We start from the raw sequence: 20,889 nt of genomic DNA, 5'->3' as shown, positions 1-20,889 counted from the left end.
GTGCTTTACAAACCTACAAATCCTTACTCCCCCTCTGAGAGAAAAAAGAAGGAATAAAATTCCCTAAACATCACCACTGTGATGGAACAGAGATGCAAAAATGCCAGAAAGTTCTTTCACGCTGGAGCAGAGGCAGAGGAGTCCTGTGGTGCAGCAGTGCTTTATGTTTGAGCTTTATTTGTGGCTTTTTTGGCTTTTACACCAAAGATCTGGATTTGAGTCCTGTTTCACATCACTGCAGTAGGACAGAGGCTCTTAAGCTGTGGCCAACAGGTCCCTTCCCCAAGGGCCATGGAGCTGAGGCTCTGAGAAGCAGGTGGCAGTACATGGGTGTCTTCCAAGAATCCACTTCCCTGTTCAGACTGCAAAAGTGCTGCACAATTAATTATACATCTGTGCTACAAAAGATCAGCTCTATAACTGCAGGGGGTGCTATTCATCAGCCTTGAAACATATTGGCAGAGGACAGCCAGGGTCCAGTAGTTGAAATAAAGAAAAAAATAACTACAAAAGCAGGAGGTGCTCTGGGTCTTTAGGAGTGAAGTGCAGCAGCAGGACCCAAGTGACCTAGGAGCAGAGAGAAGCCTGGCCCTGCAGACAGTCGGGACGCGGTGCTTTTCACAGGAGCTTCACGAACCAGAGCAGCAGAGAAGCCACCGGTCATCGGGGTGATCGGGGTGAGATGAGTACGCAGAGCGGTGGCAGCAAGGAGCCTGCCTGACACCTGCCCTTTTCGTTTCTCGGCCCTCCCCTTTCATGGAGGCAACAAAACATCACATTCCCAGCAGCGAGAATCCAGTCCAAAGTGGCTTCACCAAAGGGCAAATTCAGAAGGACCCCCTTTCACAAGTCCCTTTCTTTTGAAGCCCTCCTTTCCCGAAGCAGGCATTTAGCAAGTACAAATACACCACAACATTAGGCATCCTTCCACTGTCACTCTCCACTATCCTTCCTCCTCCAGACACACACACTAACACAAAATGACGGCTTCCTCAACAGACTGAATGAGCAAAGCCCTCGCGCTGATCCTTAATTGTCTGCGCTTTACTCTCTTGCTCCAGTCATATTATATTATAAAACTCAAAGCAGCCCACCCACTGCCCCCATCTTTGTCCAAAATCTCAAGTGAACAGAAAATTTGACACAGGGAAAAAAAAATTACCAAAGAAGGGAGGGGCAAGCTAACCCCCCACTTCCCCCCCCCCCCCCCCGTTTTCCTCCTCCCCCTTTAAAAAAAAATATTTTTAAAAAATATTTTTTAGGCTGCTCTTTGCTGGTGCACCCACATTGCTATTGTGCAGCTGTCAGTTATAAAAAAACAACAACAACCAACCCCCCCAAAAATGAAGATATTAAAAAAGAAATCATATCTCGCAGCCCTTGGGAATGTGACCCTGAGGCCTTGCCCTTCTCCCTCCTGATGCACCCACATATCACGGGGGAATGGCAGGCCCCCTCCCCATCCACCCCCGTGCTACTCTGAGCCTGCAGAGCAAGAAAAAAACCCCACACATCCAAAACCAAAACAAAATAAATTAAAAAAAATAAAATCATCAACGAGAGATACAGGGGTAAGAAAAGGGGGGGCGGACCCCCCCCCCCCCGCATAAGCATTAAACCCCATAACCCATTTATGTCGGTCTCGCAGGAGCCAGACTGCAGCGAGCAGCCAACAGCTGGGGCCTTTGAAAAGGGACAAGGCGAGCGGCTCGCCGTGCCCAGCCACGCCGGGCTCGGGCTGCCCCGCCGCCCCCGGCCCTCCCCGCCGCCCCCAGCCCCCCCCCCCGCCGCGGGCAGCCCGGGCGGGCACGGCGGCGTCGCGGGGGCGGGTGACACGCACAGGGCGCCGCAGACACACGGCCGCCACCGCCGCCGCCGCGCGTGGTCGGCGAGAGCTGGCCTCTGCAGGGCAATTTTCCACTCTCAACTTTCAGGGAGAGGGAGAGAGAGATAAAGCCCATTTACTGTACCTTTCTGGCATCTTTCTCAGCTTTCCCTGCTGCTTCTCCCCACCCCCTTCCGATTTATCTCAGCTACTGGTTTTATAAACCGAGAGGGTGGAGGGGGGGAGGGAAGAGGAGAGGAGGGGGCTTTTTTTCTCTTCTCTCAGCCTCGTCTGCACCTTCTGCTTGAGCCCGCCGGTGAAGTCACAAGACCGAGTCTCTGACATCACACAGAGCCCACAAACGCCGGATTGTGACTTCACTGCAGGGTAGAACAGGGAGGAATAGGAGAGGGGAGGGGAAAAGGCTCTTATTCAAACACATATCTGCAGTAGTAACAAAGGGAACTCAGGAAATGGCTGGCCAAGAAAATGGCTTTTTTTTTTTTTTTTTTTTTTTTAATATAAATCATACTCCCTTTTTTTGTGGTGAGGGTTTTTTTGGTGGCTTTTCTTCACAAATAAACTTTGTGACCACGGTGGAAATACCTTTTGAAAGTGGCCTGGGCAGGACAGACAGCAAGCGCCAGTCCAGGCGCCATCCTCCAGCGCAGCACAGGCACCAGCAGCCCTTCTGGGACAGAACCACCTGGCGTGGCCCCTTTGCACCTGGCGGGACTGGAGCGGGATGAGGTGCTGGGGTGAAGATCAAGGGGAGGCAGTGGCCACAGGAGAGGCTGGGGGGGCACGGCAGAGGGGGATTGCAGGGTAAGGATGGAAACAGGCAGATGCTGTGGGTTGTGCCTGAGACACACAGGGAAGGCAGAGCTGACAGCCACCGGGCAAGCAGGGCCACGCAGAGTGAACAGAACCCCGTGCCAGAGGTCTGAGAGCTGTGGGCCAGGCAGAGGTAAGGCTCATCAGTGGGCACTTGGGGCTTTCCCCCCCACCTGAGGATCTGAAACTACTACTAAACTACAATTTGAGTAAAAGTGGTCAGACTAAAGGTAACAGAGTTGTATCTAAGGCCTAACCAAGGCAATAGGGAAAAGAATGGAGTTTTCAATTCCCTAGAGTATTTTTAAGTTTTAGGTGCCCTGGGGAGGGGAAGACAGACTGGGGTAGATGAAAGAAAGGCCAGGAGACTTTGATGTACTCCCAATACAAGGCACTGCTTGGATGTTGCTCTGGGAGCAAAAGCTGATGATATAAGACTTCTGTAGTCATTTCTGAAATGAAGCCTGGAAGAAAAAAAAGGCTTATTAAGTAGCTATTGGCTTAATGGGACCTGGAAAGTTGTAAGATTTGGGGCTTTTTTTTTTGTTTATTCAGCTGGTGTATTTTTTTTAACATCAATTTCTCAAAATTCAACACCACCTCAAACATGTCAGTAAATAAGCCACCCCCCAAAAAAATCTGTTATTTGTGTTTAAAATTGATTTTTTTTTTCACTTTTTGAAGCAAGGCAGCTCAAACACACTGTGCTAATCATACCTGAAGGCCAGGAATTCAGAGGAATAAGTCAAGGGCACAGCAACAGCCAAGTGAAATTAAAAATAAAAAAAATTAAACTGTGCTAATTGCAGATGTTATATTTATGAAGTTATTGGAACTGCAGAGCCAAAAGGAAGACAGCTTGTGATCCTCACAGTGTGTCCACTCCTCTCTCCAACCTCCATCCCTGCCCTCATCAAGATCTACAAAGCAATTCCCATTGCCATGTCGACCTGGGAGGGAGAAGAAAACAGCACTATCATCGTAGCCTGCCCTTTCCACAACCTGCCAGTGAGGCAGGAGGGAAATCTGTATGTGGAGCAAGTGAGAAGCGAGGAGGAAGCAATCCAGATCCCTGCCATGAACCAGCTGGCAAGTACATTCCCAGCTCGCTGCTGCTGAATGGTGGGAGCACCCCATGAGTGCCTGAGGTGCCCCAGAGGGCTGGCACCAGCACTGGAAACCCAAGACACTTGTCAGAAATTTTAGTACCCCAGCAGCTCTATGCGCTCCCAGCATAAAATCCAGAAGATGGTCTTCCAGGTTGGAGTTGCTCCATGGTCAAATCCTCTGTTTCCACATCGACTCTGAATCCCTGTACCTTGGGGCATCATCCCAGCCCTGGCAGAGCCACAGCATTAGGAAAGATTTCCCCTGTTGTTTTACAGCGTCTCCATGCCAGTACAGCAATAAACCAGGCTGCAATGGATGGAATAAACTCTCCTGCCTCTGCTTGTGCGAGGGAGGGAAATGGTATGAATTGCAAGCAGGGAGGTCCCCATCCAATCTCATATCCTTCAGAAAGTCTTGCTCCTTGTTTGGCCACAACTTTACTACCATTTTTATATCGACTCCTTTCATTTTTTATCTTTTTTTTTTCCACCCTGCTGACTGCATGAGAGGAAACCTCCATGTTTATCCCATTCCTTCTCTCTCGGGGAATCTCTCTCAACCTGCCCATGGCGGGGAGGCAACATGGCTGCCAACATGCCAGGATGCAAGGTGAGGAGGTGAACGGGGGAGAAAGGGAGGCACAGGCATTTGCTGGGAAGAGGAAAAAAGAAAGGAGAAAGAGCAAGGAATCTAACACATACACGCTGACTAGCATGGGCTTGCTCCAGCTTGGTCCACGACACAATTACCTGACTTGGAGGCTGGCCAAGCCCCCCAGGTTAAGTCCCTCTGCACTTGTGCAAAATGCTGTCAGAGCTGCCGGGACTGTGAATACTCAGGGCTCCGGCAGCATGCCTCATCCAAAAAAGAAAAAGGGGAAAAAAAAAGAACAGAGACAGGGCAGGGACTGAATGGGCTTGTTTTCACACAACTGCAATTGTTTTGTTGATGCGGAAAGGTAATTAAAAAAAGTTCTGATTTCAAACGTGCCACAGAATTCCCAGAGCCCGGAGGCTGCTGCTTAGAGGCAGATTAATCACACTGAATTCTCCATCTAGATATTGCATGCACTCCAAACTCCCACCGCTAATAGCTCTAATATTCTCCTCAGCGTGTGCATGCTGCTGGTGTTATGTTCCAGGAATATTAATTCCCCAACTCGAGCTCCTTTTGCTTGCGCATGTACCCTAAAGGCTTGCTGCCGGGCACCGGGAGATTATGGAAAAGAGAAAACAGGGCTAGAGGAGAACCAGGGTGCAAAGGTACTGGCTGCAACTCCTCAAGGAAAGTCATTAATGTTCTTTGGATAAGCAAGCCGTCCAAATAAAATCTACCTGAAGGCCAAGTTCTTTAAACAAAGACAGCCAACTACACACGCACAAGATGGTTGAAATTAAAATGAGCTCCCAGTGCTGGCTTTGTGTTACCCGTTCCCACTACCCTGAGACTTGCTCAAAATCTCAGTCCTGTTAATTGTGAGCTCTGAACTAGCGGTTTCGTTTGTGTCTTCTGCTGGTATCGTCCCCCAGCTCCCCTTACCCCCCAGCAAGGCTTCGTGCATCTAAAACTCTTCCTGCCACACACCAGTAACAGTGAAAATATAGCAGGTTACTGTAGTGCAAGCATCCGAAGAGCAGGCAGCACTTTACACAGCAAGTCCCTTCTACCCCTAGCAAAACTGACAGGAGGATACAGGGGGTTCATGGTCCAGCTCAAGGCATCCCCAAGATTCTCATTCCACACAGAAAACAAGAAAGGGAAAGATGAAGACAGGAGAGAAACCGTATAATTTTTCTTTGCATTCAAATAAATGCCATTCCTGATAAGCAAGTCAGAGTGTGTGTGATCTATATGTATGGCCAAAAGGCCAGCTGCTAAGCTTTAAAACCAATGCATGCTTGAGAAGTACATTTAAGATGCCTGTGATGTAATTTTCAAAGCTGCTAAATGCCCAATGCTTCCAGTGCTGTTAAGCGAAGACTGCAGGTAGTCACCAGATTAAAACACAGTTCCCTAAAACTGGCCATATCAGGACTGGAAATTACCACACAGAAGAGACCTCAAAATGGATAGTGCTGGTCATGCTTCCATTTAGTAGGATTACTTGCTTGACAAGAAGCTGTCATGGGTACGATTTTCTTTGTCAAGCAGTCAAAATATGTATCTTCATGTAATGTAAATCAGCATACTTATGTCAGTACTGGAAAATCAAAAGGGGTTTGCCCCTTTTGTTGCAGATGTCTCTGATAAGTGAACCAGTACTATACCTGAGTCATAGGTTAAACTGGATGTTTAGACCAGCCCATCAGCTGTGAAAACACCTCACCTAGTCTCTGGACTAAAATCTTTAACATCACAGGTGTGCAGGCATAGATAGTGGCTCTCTTCACAATCACGGCGGTCAAAATAAAAGGCATATTTTTATGGTATATTTTTACAGGGGGCTGTTGTTGCTGGGAGAGAAAAGGATAGGAACGTTTTTTAAGCTTCTTCTCCTTGCTATCATGCAAGTCTACAATCATACGTGCGCCTTGAACTCTCAGCCAATTCCTTAAACTTGGCTTCTGCTGCAGGGAGGGAAAGGACAGGACTCCAACTGAGGCACTGTCTGTGTAAGGCCCTTGGGGCTCAGCTGTGCTGTAGTAGGCAGGGAGAGGCATGGGCTTCCTCTGCTGTGATAAACCAAGGCACTGGCATCACTCTGTGTAGCTTAGGTGCAAATCTGTGATCCTCTTTCTCTCTTCGTGCACAAAGAATGAAGCTGATAGCGAAGCTGACATCTAAATCCCCAATATTGCACATCTGAGATAACCCCAGTTGGTTTTGTTTTTCAGACTCAAATATATGAAAAGGGAGAAATACAGAAGGATTTCAACCCTTGTCAAACCCTGCCGCCAGCCCCCTGAGTTACAGATCTGTGAACTCTTACATGGGATGAGGGCTCTCTGCTTTTATCTCCCTGTGCAGCGTGTGTCCTCAGCCCTTTGCAAACAGATGTTTTGCCCTCCAAAAGGGAATAGAGAGGGGAAAAGAGAGCATGAGCACAGGGGAAAGAGAGAGAGAGAGAGAGAGAGAGAGCGCACAAGCATGAGCATGAGCAAGAATTCTGTCTGCAGATGTCAATCAGGACTTCAGTCTAGGTCTAACCTGCCAGTCCTGCAAAAGGAGGATACATGAATTTTCTAGTTGGATAGTCAGTGTCATCAAACAAGAAAATTGTGAGGTTTAGATTGTAATGCAGTCTCACATTCAGTAAAAAGGCCTCGCTACATGGAGATGATGTGGGACTGAAGAGCCTATTCCTAGCACCTTAAAAATTAAAATTTCACTACGAATAACCCAAATGAAATGGTCAAAAATAGTACAGCATTTCAGACCGTTTTTGTAGAGCATGGTACTATTTGGCAAGGGGAAAGTGATTGTAGGTAGAATACTGTCAGGTTTGGGGAAAGCTTTCTCTGCATTTAAAAAAAATATATGAAGGAAATATTCTTGGGAATGAAGTCTAATGATTACATGTATATAGAGTGTCATCTCTATCTTGGCGTTTAACAGAAATCAACTCCCCCACGCCAACACCCTCCCCTCCAGCCACCCACCCTGATATTCTTCTTCACCACTTCCCACCCATTAACCCAGTACCTGCAGTGCAGTGTTCAAGTGGGACTGGCGAAGCTGCTGCCGCTGTCATCTCCTCGGAGCTGGCAGTCACCTGCCAATCTCGCCCCCACTTCCTCCTCCCTCCTGCTCCCCCCCACCCCTCGTCAGTGCAGCTTTCCCTGGGGATAGATCTCTCTCCCCCCCTCCAGCAGCCTCACAAATAACTACTGTTAACTCAGTAATATCCCCCTGCACGGTTTTTTAATTACCAGCCGTCCACAGGGCACGAGACTCGCACATACAGGGAGGAAAGGGCCAGAGAGGCGGGCTAGCAACAGGGCATCGCAGAGTTTGGGCTGCTGTGGCTTCAGCTGAGAGACGGCTCCTTGTGCTCCATCCGCATGGCAGGGCTGGCACAGGGAGCCTGAAACCCCGCGGGACACTGCCACGCTGGCTACAGCCACACGTAATGTGTCACTGTGCCTGAGGACAGGGGGACTTGGTCCTGCAAGGGCTGGTGTGCAAAGCTGCTCCTGCAGGACAAGGCGATGCTCTGCTACACCAGCATCATCCAGGACAGCATTTGTTTACATGGTATTTTAAATGGGAACCAGAAAAAAGGGGGAGGGGGGAGTGGAGGAAAAAAAAAAACAACACCAAAAATCCAGGTGCATTTCTGTTTGTATATCTTCACCAAATACATCTCTCTTTTCACATATAAAAAGGCCTTATTTTTTTCCTTTGCAAGACAATAGACTTATTTCACCTTTTTTGTGTGAAAATTCATTGGTCTGTGGCCTGAGGCTTTTTCTTAGCCTTTTATTAAATGGACACGGCTTACTGAACTTTCAGACAACCTCTCCACCTAGTATTTGTTTGTTCACACCCATTTACACTCTCTTGATTTTTAACAGGTCTGAATAAGGCTTATTTTTTTAAACACTTGGTTAATGAAGTTTTATCTGAATAGTCATAAGCCTATTAGTGCTCAAGTTGTGCATCGAATTCCCCCTCCCCCTAGAGGTTAAACAAGACCAGAAATCCTTTTGTATTTGAAATAACACGCTGGGAAGAAAAGAAGCAAAGAAGGATAAAAAAGCCCAAGCCCCCCATTAGATCCTTTTTAAATCAAAAAGAGACACTAGAAAAGGGGCATAACGCAAGGCACTTTCCCCCTTCCCCCCTCTTCATTCTTCTCCTCCCTCCTTTGTAGGTCACCTTTACTATGAAGACATTGATGCTTCAAGTCTTCATTTGCTTAAATAAAGGAGTAAGTTCAACACCCCAGTCAGGTAACCACTGTACCCCAGGCAGGCAATGAAGGGAGGGGACATCCAGGGAGGGAGGCACCTTGCCTAAGGCGAGGACTGAGTCCTCAGCATATGAGTGGGACTGGGGGGGCCTTCCCTGGGAAACAGCAGGCACTTTTGGAAGAGGACAAGTTTGACAGCATGGCACTGAAAATGCTGGGCTCGAGTGGAAGGGGAGGAGACAGACATGCTGTGTTGAGGGATGGCCCCGACGCTGGCCTCTGCACCCTGGGAAGGGCTGAGGGCAGCAGTCGTGGCCTAGGAGTCCTTTGGCAGCTGCCCCTCCATCCCAGCAGAGCATCCTGGCAGACGAGAGAGCCCCCGCTCCCCTGAAATAAACAGCAGCCTTCCCAATGCTTCATTAAACTAACACAGCTTCCCGCCATTGCCCCGGCAACCGACACAGGCCTCCTGTTTGCCAGCTGGGGGAATTAAAGGAAGCCTGGCAGCCAGCCCCTGGCTCCTCCAAAAGCTCCCCTTACACAGTCAGAAAGCATCCCCTGCCAGGGGAGGGGACCAGGTGGCTCCCAAGGTGCCAACTGAGATGGGGAAGTCCTGCCTACCCCCACTCTTGCAAGCCCCGGGGGCCCAGGACCTTGTCACTGCCACCAGCACTGCTGCTGGAAGGCAGCACAAAGCTGGAGGGCTCACCAAAATAGTCCCCGAACTGGAAAAATAATCCCTGGATGGTCCAGTAGCACAAAGGTGGACACTACTCCCCTCCACAGCATCACCTCTGTCCAAACGCGATCAATAGTTCACATTAATTAGCAACACATTCCTCTTGCTGCCCATCCACCAGCTGAGTGAGCAAATTATATCCTCTTGTCCCGGGTTTGCATATTTTCCTCCCTGGTTTTCCTCCTCTCCCTTAAATTACATATACTGTGGGGTAAACCTTAGCATGACCCCCACACCCTACAGCCCCTTGGTGGATGAAGAAGACGCCACAGACCAGCAGCTGCCCCATCCTTTGCTGCTCACCCTTAGAGAAAGGCATTTCAGGAAAAGTTCCAAATGGACCTGTGTTGTACCAGCCTGTGGATGCCCTCCTGCTCTTCTACCTGTTCTCAATCTATCCATTCAAAAGAAACAGATGGGCCCTTCAGCCAAGGCAGAGACGCCCCTCCACACATCCTCAGCAAAGGAGCTCTGCCCAGATCCCAAAATCAGACCTGCTGGGCTGGCGTAGGTGCAACATACCAGCTGCTTCCAGCACCTTCTTCCCATCACTGTCCCAGGCCACTGAAACCACAAAGGAAGCTCCACAAATTGGTGAGGAGAGGAAATGAAGCATCGAATGAAGCAGTACTATTCACTTGCTCGGGCATCCACATCTGTTTTGTCCTGTTGTCCATGACTACTGGCTGTGAGCAGAGGTCTCACAGGGAGGAGCATTAAGTATTTATTCCAACTTTTGGTTTTGTCAGCTTCAGATGCCACCAATGTGTTTCAATTCTGCTTGAAAAACTACATTGCTTTTTTTTTGTTTTTAATCCAGAGATCCCAAAACAATCATACAAAGGTACCTTCAATCTCCCCAACAGTAGCCTAGTTTTCCATAGCTCTGCAGCACACATTCCATAACAAACTTAGCTCTGTCTGAAGACACCCATTTCAGTCCCACCTCTGAACAATCTATGCCCTACTCCTCTCTTATTTTGTGGTGATATTTAGCTTTGTGAAATACTACTTAGCTACATTTAGAACAATTAAGGAAAAAAAATGGAGGAAAATAAAGAAATTAGTACATTCCAGATTCTGGCCACAGCTCTGCACTGCATGAGGAAGTGGCACGTGGAAAATGTGGAGATGTTTATAAGCATTAAATGCACTCTCTAGCAATCTTGCAGGGGCAAACATAAAGGTTGCAAGTCCAAGCAGCCTTACAAAAATTAGCGATCCCACCTCAGTGACAGAAGACAGCACTGTAGTTAAAGGTGTTTAAGCAAATCTTGAGCAGAGGGAAATGGGTAGGGTAATACAACCACCTTCCTTCAGTGCAAAGCTCTCAAAAGAACTGTTACAGACTGTGAAAGGGGAGTCCTTGAGGTTAAAGAGACTGTAAATTATAGTGGGAAGAATACTGCCTTATCTTTGACGAGGGATGTAGAGAAAAGGGGACACTTTCTGCTACTTGAAGGAGAAATTAAAAGGGGAAGATGTGTGTGCGGACCACTGCAGATAGTGGCCATTAGACTGGGGAGCCCGGTAAAAGGTTGCAGGCCTGCCAGTGGTCCTGGTTTAGCCATGTCTGCTTCTCTGGAAGTTTTTTATATTCTCACCTTCTGGTTCTCACTTCGTATGGGGCTCTGACCTCGCAAAAAATCACATATACACACACACAGTAAAAAAGGCAGGTTCTTATTTCTTAAGCTTTTCTTTACAGCAATAAAAGTCAGATCCTGGAGATTTAAAACCAAATGCTTTCCCCAAACGTTTTCCCCAAAAGAAAGACAAATTATGCTTTTATTTGTTGGGTTTTTTCCTCCTTCAGGTATTGCCAGGGTGTGGAAGGAGAGGCAGCTGACAAGTCCTGAGGCAAAGAGAGACCTGCAACAACAGTCTGGACTGGTCTGTGCCCTGTCCCCACCTCTCCAACTGGGAAGCACTTGCAGCCTGCTGTTGCCAAACCTACTTTTATTTTTTCCGTGCTCCTCACTAATTAAACCTTCAGTCAAGGTCTGCCTCTCCTCCCACCTGGACTAGTTCAACTCCCTGCTCTCACATTTTTTTCATTCTTCTCCATACCCAGGAGATTTAAGTTTCTCAAGTCTCAAAGTTCCCAGAGGATGGGGTGGGTAAGGAGCGTTCTCTTGGCTCAGGCGAACACGGTGCCCCTCTGGCTGCCCTCCTCTGGGGCTGGTTTTCCGAGCAGAAGAGATCGCTGTCAGCGAGCCAAAGGCGCGCAGGGCTAGGGGAGGTGCTGGTCTCCGTGTGCGCACCGCGTCCTCCTTCCTCACTGCTGCCATACATGATTAATCATCCCTGAGACACGCCTGCTGCTTCCCTCTGGCTCTCCAACAACCACAACAGCGGCGGCAGCAGCAGCTGAGAGCACAGAGACCTCCTCAGGTTCCCGGCCCCAGCCCAGCGAGCGTTTCCCAGCGGGGACCTCTGATCCTCACACTCATCTCTCCTGCACATGCCGGTCCTGCCTCACGGCCTCGCAATTAATCGTTCCCCTCCCCCCATTTTCAAACTCGGCTCATCTCCCACCCCTCCCCCACCTCCCCTCCATCTGTGTCTAATTGCATTTCATCTGTAGTCATTCTCTGGAAAACTCACCGGGAAGGTGTCCAGGAGACTAGCACAAGCTTAAACACGCGCTTGCCACGGGGAGCCGGGGAGCAGCCCGGCGCTCTGCTGGGGTGGCTCAGGGGCCCGAGGGAGCTGGTCCTGTCACAGCTCACCGCTCTGCTCCCTGCTGCCAGCCCGGCCAGGGGATGCGGAGCCTGCCAGCGGGCGGGGGGCTGGCAGCTGGAGAGAGGCGGCAGGCAGCCAGGAAGGGCCGGTGAGAACCAGTGGGGCAGAGGTGAGGCCGCTCACATGCCAGCTCCTTCTCCACCGCGGGAAGCATTTGCTCCCCTCCTTCCTCCGCTGAGCACCGTCGGCCTCCCCGTGGGCTCTGCCAAGGCCAGCGTGGGGCAAAGTCAAAGGTCCCACCGGTACGACCTGCCTCCAGTGTGATCCGGGGCTTCTTGCTCTGCAGAATAATGTCCCCATCCCCACAAAAGCACTCTCCACTTGCATCACCCTGTTCCTGCCCTGACCGGGGCACACTTAAGCCTGACAGGTCCCAATTGTGTCTGGTACATTATCTGCATCCCTGCTGGTCTCACAGCTCCACAGTCCACGTTGCTGCTGCTCTGATCCTGCATGGCCTCCTGTAAAATCCAAACATTTCCCACGGGCTTGTTCACCCTGGGAAGGGAGCGATAAGCTGGCTCTGAGCGGGCAGCACACTGGGCACTGCACACCGACTCGTGCTGTAGCCACTCTTACTCAACGCTGCCTGAGGAAGCAGCTCAGCTCTTAACTGCATATGAAAAATGCCCACACAGGAGAGTCAAGAACAGCACGGGAGCCATAAACTCACACCCCAGCTTACTGCATGCCAACTTCCTTGCATCAGCAAGCGTAAGTGCCCAGTGGTTTTACACTGAAAGCAAGGTTTCCTCCTGGAAAGGTAGACCCTGAACGTAGGCTATTTTAAGGTTTTATACCTTGGGTAGAAAATCTGCAGCCCAAGGGCTGGGCACAGACCACAAGTTCATTTTGTGTAGGCTGGAGCCACCTGACTTCACACTTCACTTTTGGATAATGTGAAGCTATGGACTGATGTGTGGCTGCCCAAAAGCCCAGCTTGGTTCTCAGCAAGGGAAAGGCTCTCTACCTTTCCCACAAAGAGTCAGTCTCCCAGCTGTGGGAGGATAGGGAATAAAATACTAACCCATATAACACCACCCTCAGCTTTGTCCATTTGTAGTTGAAACTCTGAATATAAAAATTCACAGCTCAGACGAGGGTGACAGATTTATTTCAGTAGGCCAGCAACTTAGACAAAACTTTTTCCATTTCTTTTGCCATCAGCTCTACAAGCAGATCTGATTCTATTCAGACTATCTAGAGAATTGTGATTACATCCAGGTAAATCCCAGGCTTTTCCTTTCACTTGCCTTCCATTGACAATGGTTACCCACCAAAATCAGTTCAAGAGCTACAAACACAGAAATAAGCAATTGAGTTACCACAACTAACAAGTTACCATTTGCTAGAGTCACAGAAACACTGAATCAAGCAACTTCCTGATAGTTTAGGCAAACATTTTACTACTTACTGCAATGAAGAAAGATCACAGAGTCAAACTATTATAGCCCAGATACCAATTTATAATCTTATTGTGGTAAATAAACTTGCTGGTGGTATGTTTTCTCTGCCAGTATCACACTGAGTCAAATCTTTTGATTCCACCAAATGCTACAAGCCAAGTGCATTCCTGCAATACAATTGCAATGCAGTTTGTGGTGAAGATGCAAAAACCCCCTACATTTTTATCCTTCTAAACCCCTGCTCAAGACAATTATCCTAATGAAAAGTGCTGCATTGAAGCTGTTCATCTCCACAGACCAATTCAACACAAAAATATGTAAATGTATCTTTAAATAAGCACAAAAGTCATCCTGCCTTTTTCCTCATTATTCCTGAGTATTGGACACTGAACCAAGAATCTGAGAAGTCTGGGTTTAGTTCCCAGTTTTAATGCAGATTTTTTGCACCATCTCAAACCGCACAACACAGTTCTTTATGAAGCTATAAAATGGGGACAGTACTACTTTTGACACAAAGCAAGATGAAATACATGCACCAGTGCTTGTAAAAAGCGCTATACAAAAGACAAGGGTTGCATAAATAACTAAATATAAATATACACAGCAGATTTACCTCTGCCCCAGAACTCTGACTCTCTAAGGAAGTCTACAGAGAAGAGTATTTCCCTGATGCTTTCCCATCTCAAGCAAATGAATACCTGTGAGAGAACAGACAACACTCCATCTGCAGATGAATTTTACCTGCTCTCAATGCTAGTTCAGAGCCAGAACATGCTGGGAGTAAACAAAATCCACTACAAGACAACAATTTATGACAACTGAGATCAGCACATGGATTGAGGACCATTGAATAGGTTCCCCTACACACAGCAAGATGACAGAAACTACCATCACCCTTACAAACTCTTGCAGAGGTCAGTTGGGTGCAACAGAAACTTACCTGTTCTCCCACTGCTAGGGGCACCCTGCTCCGTGTCAACACACATCCTCCACACTGGCAGAGGAAATTTTTACAGGCATTGTCTGAACTGTATTGTTACAGTGCCATGACTGTCAACCCTGTCTCACCAGCACAGAGTTCTCCTTATCAGAGAAGGGATGCACAATAGGGAAAGAGAATTACGTACACAAGAGCAGTGTTTCTCCGATGCTCAGCATAAAAATCTAATCAAAATTGTACCAGAATGGTGATGTGAAAAGCACCCTGCCAAGTCAGTAATAAATATAAAATTCATATCTTACATTTCCACAATGTATCTATCACCTCCCATTCCGCAGTACTTTACGCATTGTTGGGACTCAGATGAATCCCCAAATCAGAACAGATTTGTATTGGAATCTAACATTTTTGTTGGCTTCACATTCATTGAAATTACAGCCCTAAGTGAGAGTAGGATAACAGACACTTAAAATGGCCCCTTGAATGCAGCAGCAGCCATTTTAAATGGGGCCCAACTCCTTCCAGCCCCAGACTGATTCCCTAAAGATCATCCCCCACCTACCTCTCACTCCTGAGCCCTGCACGAGGTCCTGCTTCCCCTTGCATCCACTCTGTGGCAGAGGAAAGACAAGGTAGTTACTTTAGGGTGCATAAACAGTGGCTACTCCCCAGTAGGCCCGGTTGAGGATATCCTAAATCCAAACACAAGCCATCTAATTTTTGGAGACTGCAGCCACCAAAACCTTAGCAAGCCTCAGGTTTAAAGACAATAAACCTCTATCTTCTTGGTTTTCAACCTTCCCAAGCAATACCACTGCACAGGTATAACACATTGCATCTGCAGAGATCAAGAACTCTGCAAGAGTTGAGCAACCAGCAGTAGTAACAGCTTCTCCTTTTTCTGAAGACCTTGTGAACTAGGAGAAAAGTAGAGATGGCAAAGAGTGAAAAGTCACAGTCCACTTCCCTGTAGCTCATTATCTTAACACCCATCACTAAATCCTTCCTGACACATGCATTTGCCAACTACTGTGATGGGAACACTGAGCAGCGCCGTTCTTTCTTGTCCTTTCAGTACGGCTATATGACAAAACTGCACTGATTTTTGGCCCAAAGTTTTACTTTCTGAAAGACAGATGCATAAAGACAGAAGGTGTTAGAAACCTGAGGAGCACTACAAGTGCTAATAGCAGTAGGTACCTTAAGAAAGAAATGCTGATTGTAGTTCTTCAAGCATACCATACATAATCCCTGCATGTCTAGAGTAGTAAAAGCATCTTCTGAATGCTCAGCTAAGACTAAGGTGTCTAAACAAAGACCAGGTTTTCATGACTGTTCAAAAGCCTTGAGCAGTAGGTTCTGAATTCTGATGTTGCCTCTAACAAGCCACAGATGATCTCAAACTCCTCTGTCTCATCACTGGTGGTATCACAGCTAACTCAAGAAGGCAGCAGTGGAATGCCTTGTAAGGTTTACCTTTTGTCAGTAAGGTTTTGGAGATATTCATATTTTTCATATTCATATCTATTCACTCCTTGGGACACTGTCTACAAAACAAGTTGGAAGAAAAAAACCCTTGGAAGCCCTAATAGTATGAATGGCTCAAAGTGCATAGTAGTATGAATGGCTTTCCCTCAAAGCAGGAAAAAGGAGCTAGTAATACTTGGAGATGCTTCCAAAAAGAATTACATTATAAAAGTAGGAGTCTTCTGTAGCTCCAAGTACATTTATCTGCATCTACACTGATGAAATCAGGACAGTTATTTCACCTCTGGCAGCAGAAACACAGCTGCAGCACACACAAGAATCGGCTCCTGACATCAAAAAACACCCCCAACCCTTCCACAATGTCATTTAGCTTTACAATGAAACGATAAACTATGCATCATTTGTCTTCCTTTTTCTAGTATAGATAAGGGCCTGGAACAGCATCACCTAAACTGTGGTCCATAGGTCACTGCTGGCCTGTGAAGCATAATAGGCAGTCGGTGCAGTGCCCTATCTGCAAACAACACTCTGCAAGCCAGAGTACCCAGTAAAACTGCCTGTCCATGGCAGCATGTCATTTTTCTCCTTATAAACTCTGCATGTTTTTATGCTTGCATGACAGATAAGCATTTACATCTACATGTAAACCATCACCCAGAGTGCATCTGTTTTGGCCAAGAGGAAGAGACAGTAAGAGACCCTTCCTGAGAGAATCAGCCATCACACCTGAACCATCAGCATTTGGTACTCAGAGCCATTGCAGTGACACAGGCACAGGAGATGTAGGATGCAGTCTCCTGGAGCAGACTGTTGTGACAGAACTACTTCTGTGTAAATCCACCTTTACTTCTGGAGGCAAATAGCTGCACTTGCTGCATTTGCTTACAGTATTATTAGCAGTCTCTAGAGCTGACAAGCCTCGAATTATTTTGGTTGCAACTATACCAGAAAGCTAGTATTTAACTCTGGGCTTAACCTGCTCAAAAAAACCTTATGACAAAATAGAAGGTTGCAGAAGAGCAACAAGTGCATTATCAAGAACCAGAAATCATTTACAAACACAAAGACTAAATAGGAGATCTCCCTAAGCAATGACCAATGAGCCGGGAACTGAACTGTCTACAAACCTCTGAGAGGCACAAACTAAAAAGAGGCTCATTCAGTGCCACGTGAGTATTCAACACAACCTGACTATTGCTGCATGGGGAAAAGAGGACAGATCACCTTAACAGGAGATATATGGTCTTGTCTTCTCAGGAAAACATTGGAAATGCAATCACTCGGGACTAATAAAAACTAAATTGAACACAAACACCAAAAAACACATGGAAGGAAGTATCACAACTACTGGATTTTGATCATGCGTGGAGCTAGGTAATCAGATCAGCAGGGTGGGGGTAAGGGAGGGGTGTTGTTGCTGGCTAAAGGATATTCAATTCCACAGCTAAACTGTGACTTACTCTTCACATCCACGTTGCTTGACCCACCAGGCTCCAGGTGGGTCAGTCCCTGTCACACAGGACTGTGACACTCCTGTACCTACAGTGCAGTGAAAGAGGCTTCAGGCAGAACCTCCATTCTTGACTCTGCCAGGGTAACGAAATAACCCTGCTGAATCAGACTGGTTGTTTGTTTTGCTTAAGATGTATTTACTTCAACAAGTAATTAATATTTTAAGTAGGAAAGGCCTTTGTTAAAGATTCACCACATTCACCCCTTCAATTAACATTTTAAACATTCACATTCATAGATTCATTTACACCTCCCACTTGTCCTTCGGCAATGCCAGAAAAGATCAGAGTTTACATTCCTGGCATCTCAAAGATAAAAAAGATAGGGAAAATAAAACCAAATCCTTCAGAAAACAGAAAAATCAAAACCTACATCAACCAAATTACCAAAAAACCCAAACCAAACAGAAACAAACAAACCAAAACCAAACCTAAACCTACCGGGTCTTCTATCCATCTCCAGAAAGAAGAAATGGTGTCGGAGTTGTTTAGAAATCTCTCCCCCTCACATGCAATACTGCAGCTGTAAGATGAATTAGAGGAGCAGCTTGGGCAACTGGGGCAGCACCAGCCACTGGAGAAGACCTGAGCCCCTCAACCTGGCCATGAGGCTGAAAAGTCTCACGCTGTGGCTCTGCACCCCAGTGTGGCCAATGCAGAGAGGTGTGGGCTAGGGGGATCTGGCCCCCCTCAGTACCTGCAAGAGGGCCCAGGTACTTCTGCTGTGCCCGCAGTGCACTCGATGGACGCTGGTGATGGACAGGTACCACCAGGGTGGCTGAGATATTTGCATATGTTAATTGCAAAGTCAAGGTGTTTGTGCCTGCCACAGTCACTTCTTCAGGGGGAAACAGCAACGACAGGATTTGGATCTACCTGTGCAGTGCTGGTGACGTCACAGGCAGCTATTTCCAGCCCTGTTGCCATGGAAACCACCAGGCCTCAGCACCAGTTAGCAGTTCAATATATAATTTACTTATTCTTTTTCACCTAAGTGATTAGGACTCAAAATACAGAAGCATCTCACACACCCTCAAATCGTCTGATTCTTTCATAGGAATTTCTCAAAGGCGAAAACCAGCCTGAAATAGTGAGCTAGGCACTCTCCAGGGGGAAAAATACCCAGGCAAACAAAAGCCTGAACAAGATTTGAAAAAGAACCACAACCTTTTTCCCCATTTCTTCCCCTGCCGTCCCAACTTTCAAGGGAAACATTGTGGCTCCTGGAAGATTTCACAGTGCTGTCAGCACCTGAAGGAGATGAGCCAACAATGAAGGAGGAGATAAAAGCTTAACGCAGGAACTGCCACATCTGGCGGTGCCTTTGGTGCATCCTGCACAGGACACCACAGTCCCCTCTGTCCTCCAATGCCACTGACAGGGCAGGGCACCTGCTGGCCCCTTCTGTGCCCGTAGTGATGAGCAGCACCAGCATACCCAGCAAGTCTCCCCTGGCTCCCACTGTGACCACTGTGCATTAAGGAACAAGCCTCTCCTCCTTATTAATCTTAGCAGGAGTGGTTATGGGTGCTGCTAGTCAACACAACACCCAGCAGAGCCCTGAGGAAGGCAGCTGCTCCATCTCCACCCCTTCTTACAATTCAGGATTGCAGTGATTGCCCATGTTCTCCACAACTTTCTCAACTAGTGCTGCAGTCAGAGGTGAGGTGATTTCCCTGCTTTTCCACTGCCTAATTAGTCACTGCAGAAGCTTATGCGAGACCCAAGGTTACGCTTTAACATACTGTTTCATTGAGAGAAAATAGAAATATTTTTACTGGGAGAATTTCAAGTGATCCATCTGCCTTCAGGTAGTTTCAAAGTATCAGTCTTAATGTTTCTTTCTGTGCTTCATTATATTTTAAACCAGTATTTTTCAAAATGGGAAGTTTTAAACATTTATTTTGAGATCCAGCTGCTTTGTGGCTGAATCATTCAGTCTGGCAGAACAATAGGAACAGCAGCACTCCCCAGCCCCCCTCCCTGTTTCAACCCTGCATGGGCCATCCCGCTCTTATTTCCCAAAACAAGTCATCACAAACCATCCCTGCTACATCCCTTCTCCTCACCAGTCCTTCCTCACACACAGACTTGGCAGCAGGGAAAAGGGGACAACCACCACTGAGAACAACCAAACAAGGCCAAAGACATTACTGGCCACAGTTTTAAATCAGGCACATTACTCTCTAAACAGTAAAGGAATACAAAAAATCCACACACAACAAACTTTCTGTAGCTACTTTTTGTTGATGTTTTAAATGCTTTACATGTTAGAAGTTGTCCTCTACAACACAGGACAATCATTTGAAAGCCAGCAGGACAAATTGGCAGGAGACTGTGCCAAGCCATTAACACAAGTTTGAGGGATTATTTTCCAGGGAAAGGAGGGTGCTATCAGACACCATTAGGACCTCAAAGAGCAAACTTTAGATATCTTCCTACTCCAAATTATTGAACGCAATAACCTAGAGTGTTCAGATGCTTTAAAAAAAAAGCAAGCCTCATTTTGCCCTAAGTTTAGAAATATAAGGGTAATGTCTCAAAAGTACAAATCAGATAATCTACAAAGCCAAGTGAACTGAACAAACCCTTTGCTTTCTTCCAGCTCCTTGACTTAACCCGCCTTTCTCCAAATCACTGCTTTCATTTGTTCTCCACTTCCTTTCCTTCTTTGATCGGCAGCATCTCCTTTCCTCTCAATTTTTAAATAATTCTTTCCATTCCTGCAGCTCAACACCGGCCTCTTGCCAGTACCTCTCAGTCTAAACTTCCCTTTTTTTCTGTCACTGGTGCTTTTCTGCCCCTTCATGCTCTTCATCCTAAGTCTGCTAGGTCACTAGATATATCCTCTCTTCTCTAATATTAAGATTCTTCTACCAATATCAGCTATATTGAACAACAAGGAGCTATCCTGATTCCAAATATAACTGAAATAAAAGATAAATTTAAAAGTGACTGAGCAAAGGCCACGTGGCAAGTCAGTAGTATCATACAGAATGAAATGAAGAATAAGGCTGATCTGTACCTGGGCCACTTCATAGTCTGAATTGAATCACAGCACTGACCAATTGAAATAGATTTATGTCAAGTCTAAACCAGAAACAGACACTGAAAAAAAATGTTGTTTGGCTGTACATTGAAACTGATTAAAAAGATGATCAAATGTTTCTATTTTGGACAAAAACAAACAAACAAAAAAAAAAACAAACCAAAAAACCTCAACCCAAACAACAAAGAATGTCTTTAAAACCCTTTTGCTACAGTAACTCATTTCATACAGGGAACAAGGCAAGAAAAACATGCTGCATTGACTTGAGCGTTGGGAAAATGACTGATGCTTCAGACTGAGCTGACAGCTAACTTAAGAGTCATCACTGGGGCTAACATCTTCCTTCTCTCCACAGCCTCAGTGGTCTGGCATGTCTCAAAACTTGAAGGG

At 46.8% G+C, this 20,889-nt stretch overlaps 1 protein-coding gene across 3 annotated transcripts in view; it reads right to left on the bottom strand.

Moving 5' to 3' along the window:
* The window catches only part of TCF20 (transcription factor 20), a 131,430-nt gene that overhangs the window by 75,685 nt on the left and 34,856 nt on the right, over nucleotides 1-20,889 (bottom strand). Inside the window, exon 1 of one of the 3 annotated variants that reach the window (XM_088165234.1) lies at nucleotides 7,412-7,513. The exons of 1 other annotated variant lie outside the window; for it this stretch is intronic. The gene's annotated coding sequence lies outside the window, so the exon portion shown is untranslated. Of the gene's footprint in view, nucleotides 1-1,970; nucleotides 5,362-7,411; nucleotides 7,514-20,889 lie in introns of those variants that run through there. One more of the 3 variants, XM_088165231.1, reaches the window with a different exon arrangement.

The sequence above is a fragment of the Sturnus vulgaris genome, chromosome 5 (genome assembly GCF_052056855.1).
Source record: "Sturnus vulgaris isolate bStuVul1 chromosome 5, bStuVul1.hap1, whole genome shotgun sequence".
NCBI classification, from domain to species: Eukaryota; Metazoa; Chordata; class Aves; order Passeriformes; family Sturnidae; genus Sturnus; species Sturnus vulgaris.
The sequence above is the reverse complement of the archived record's forward strand: the minus strand, read 5'-3'. Positions and strand labels throughout refer to the sequence as shown.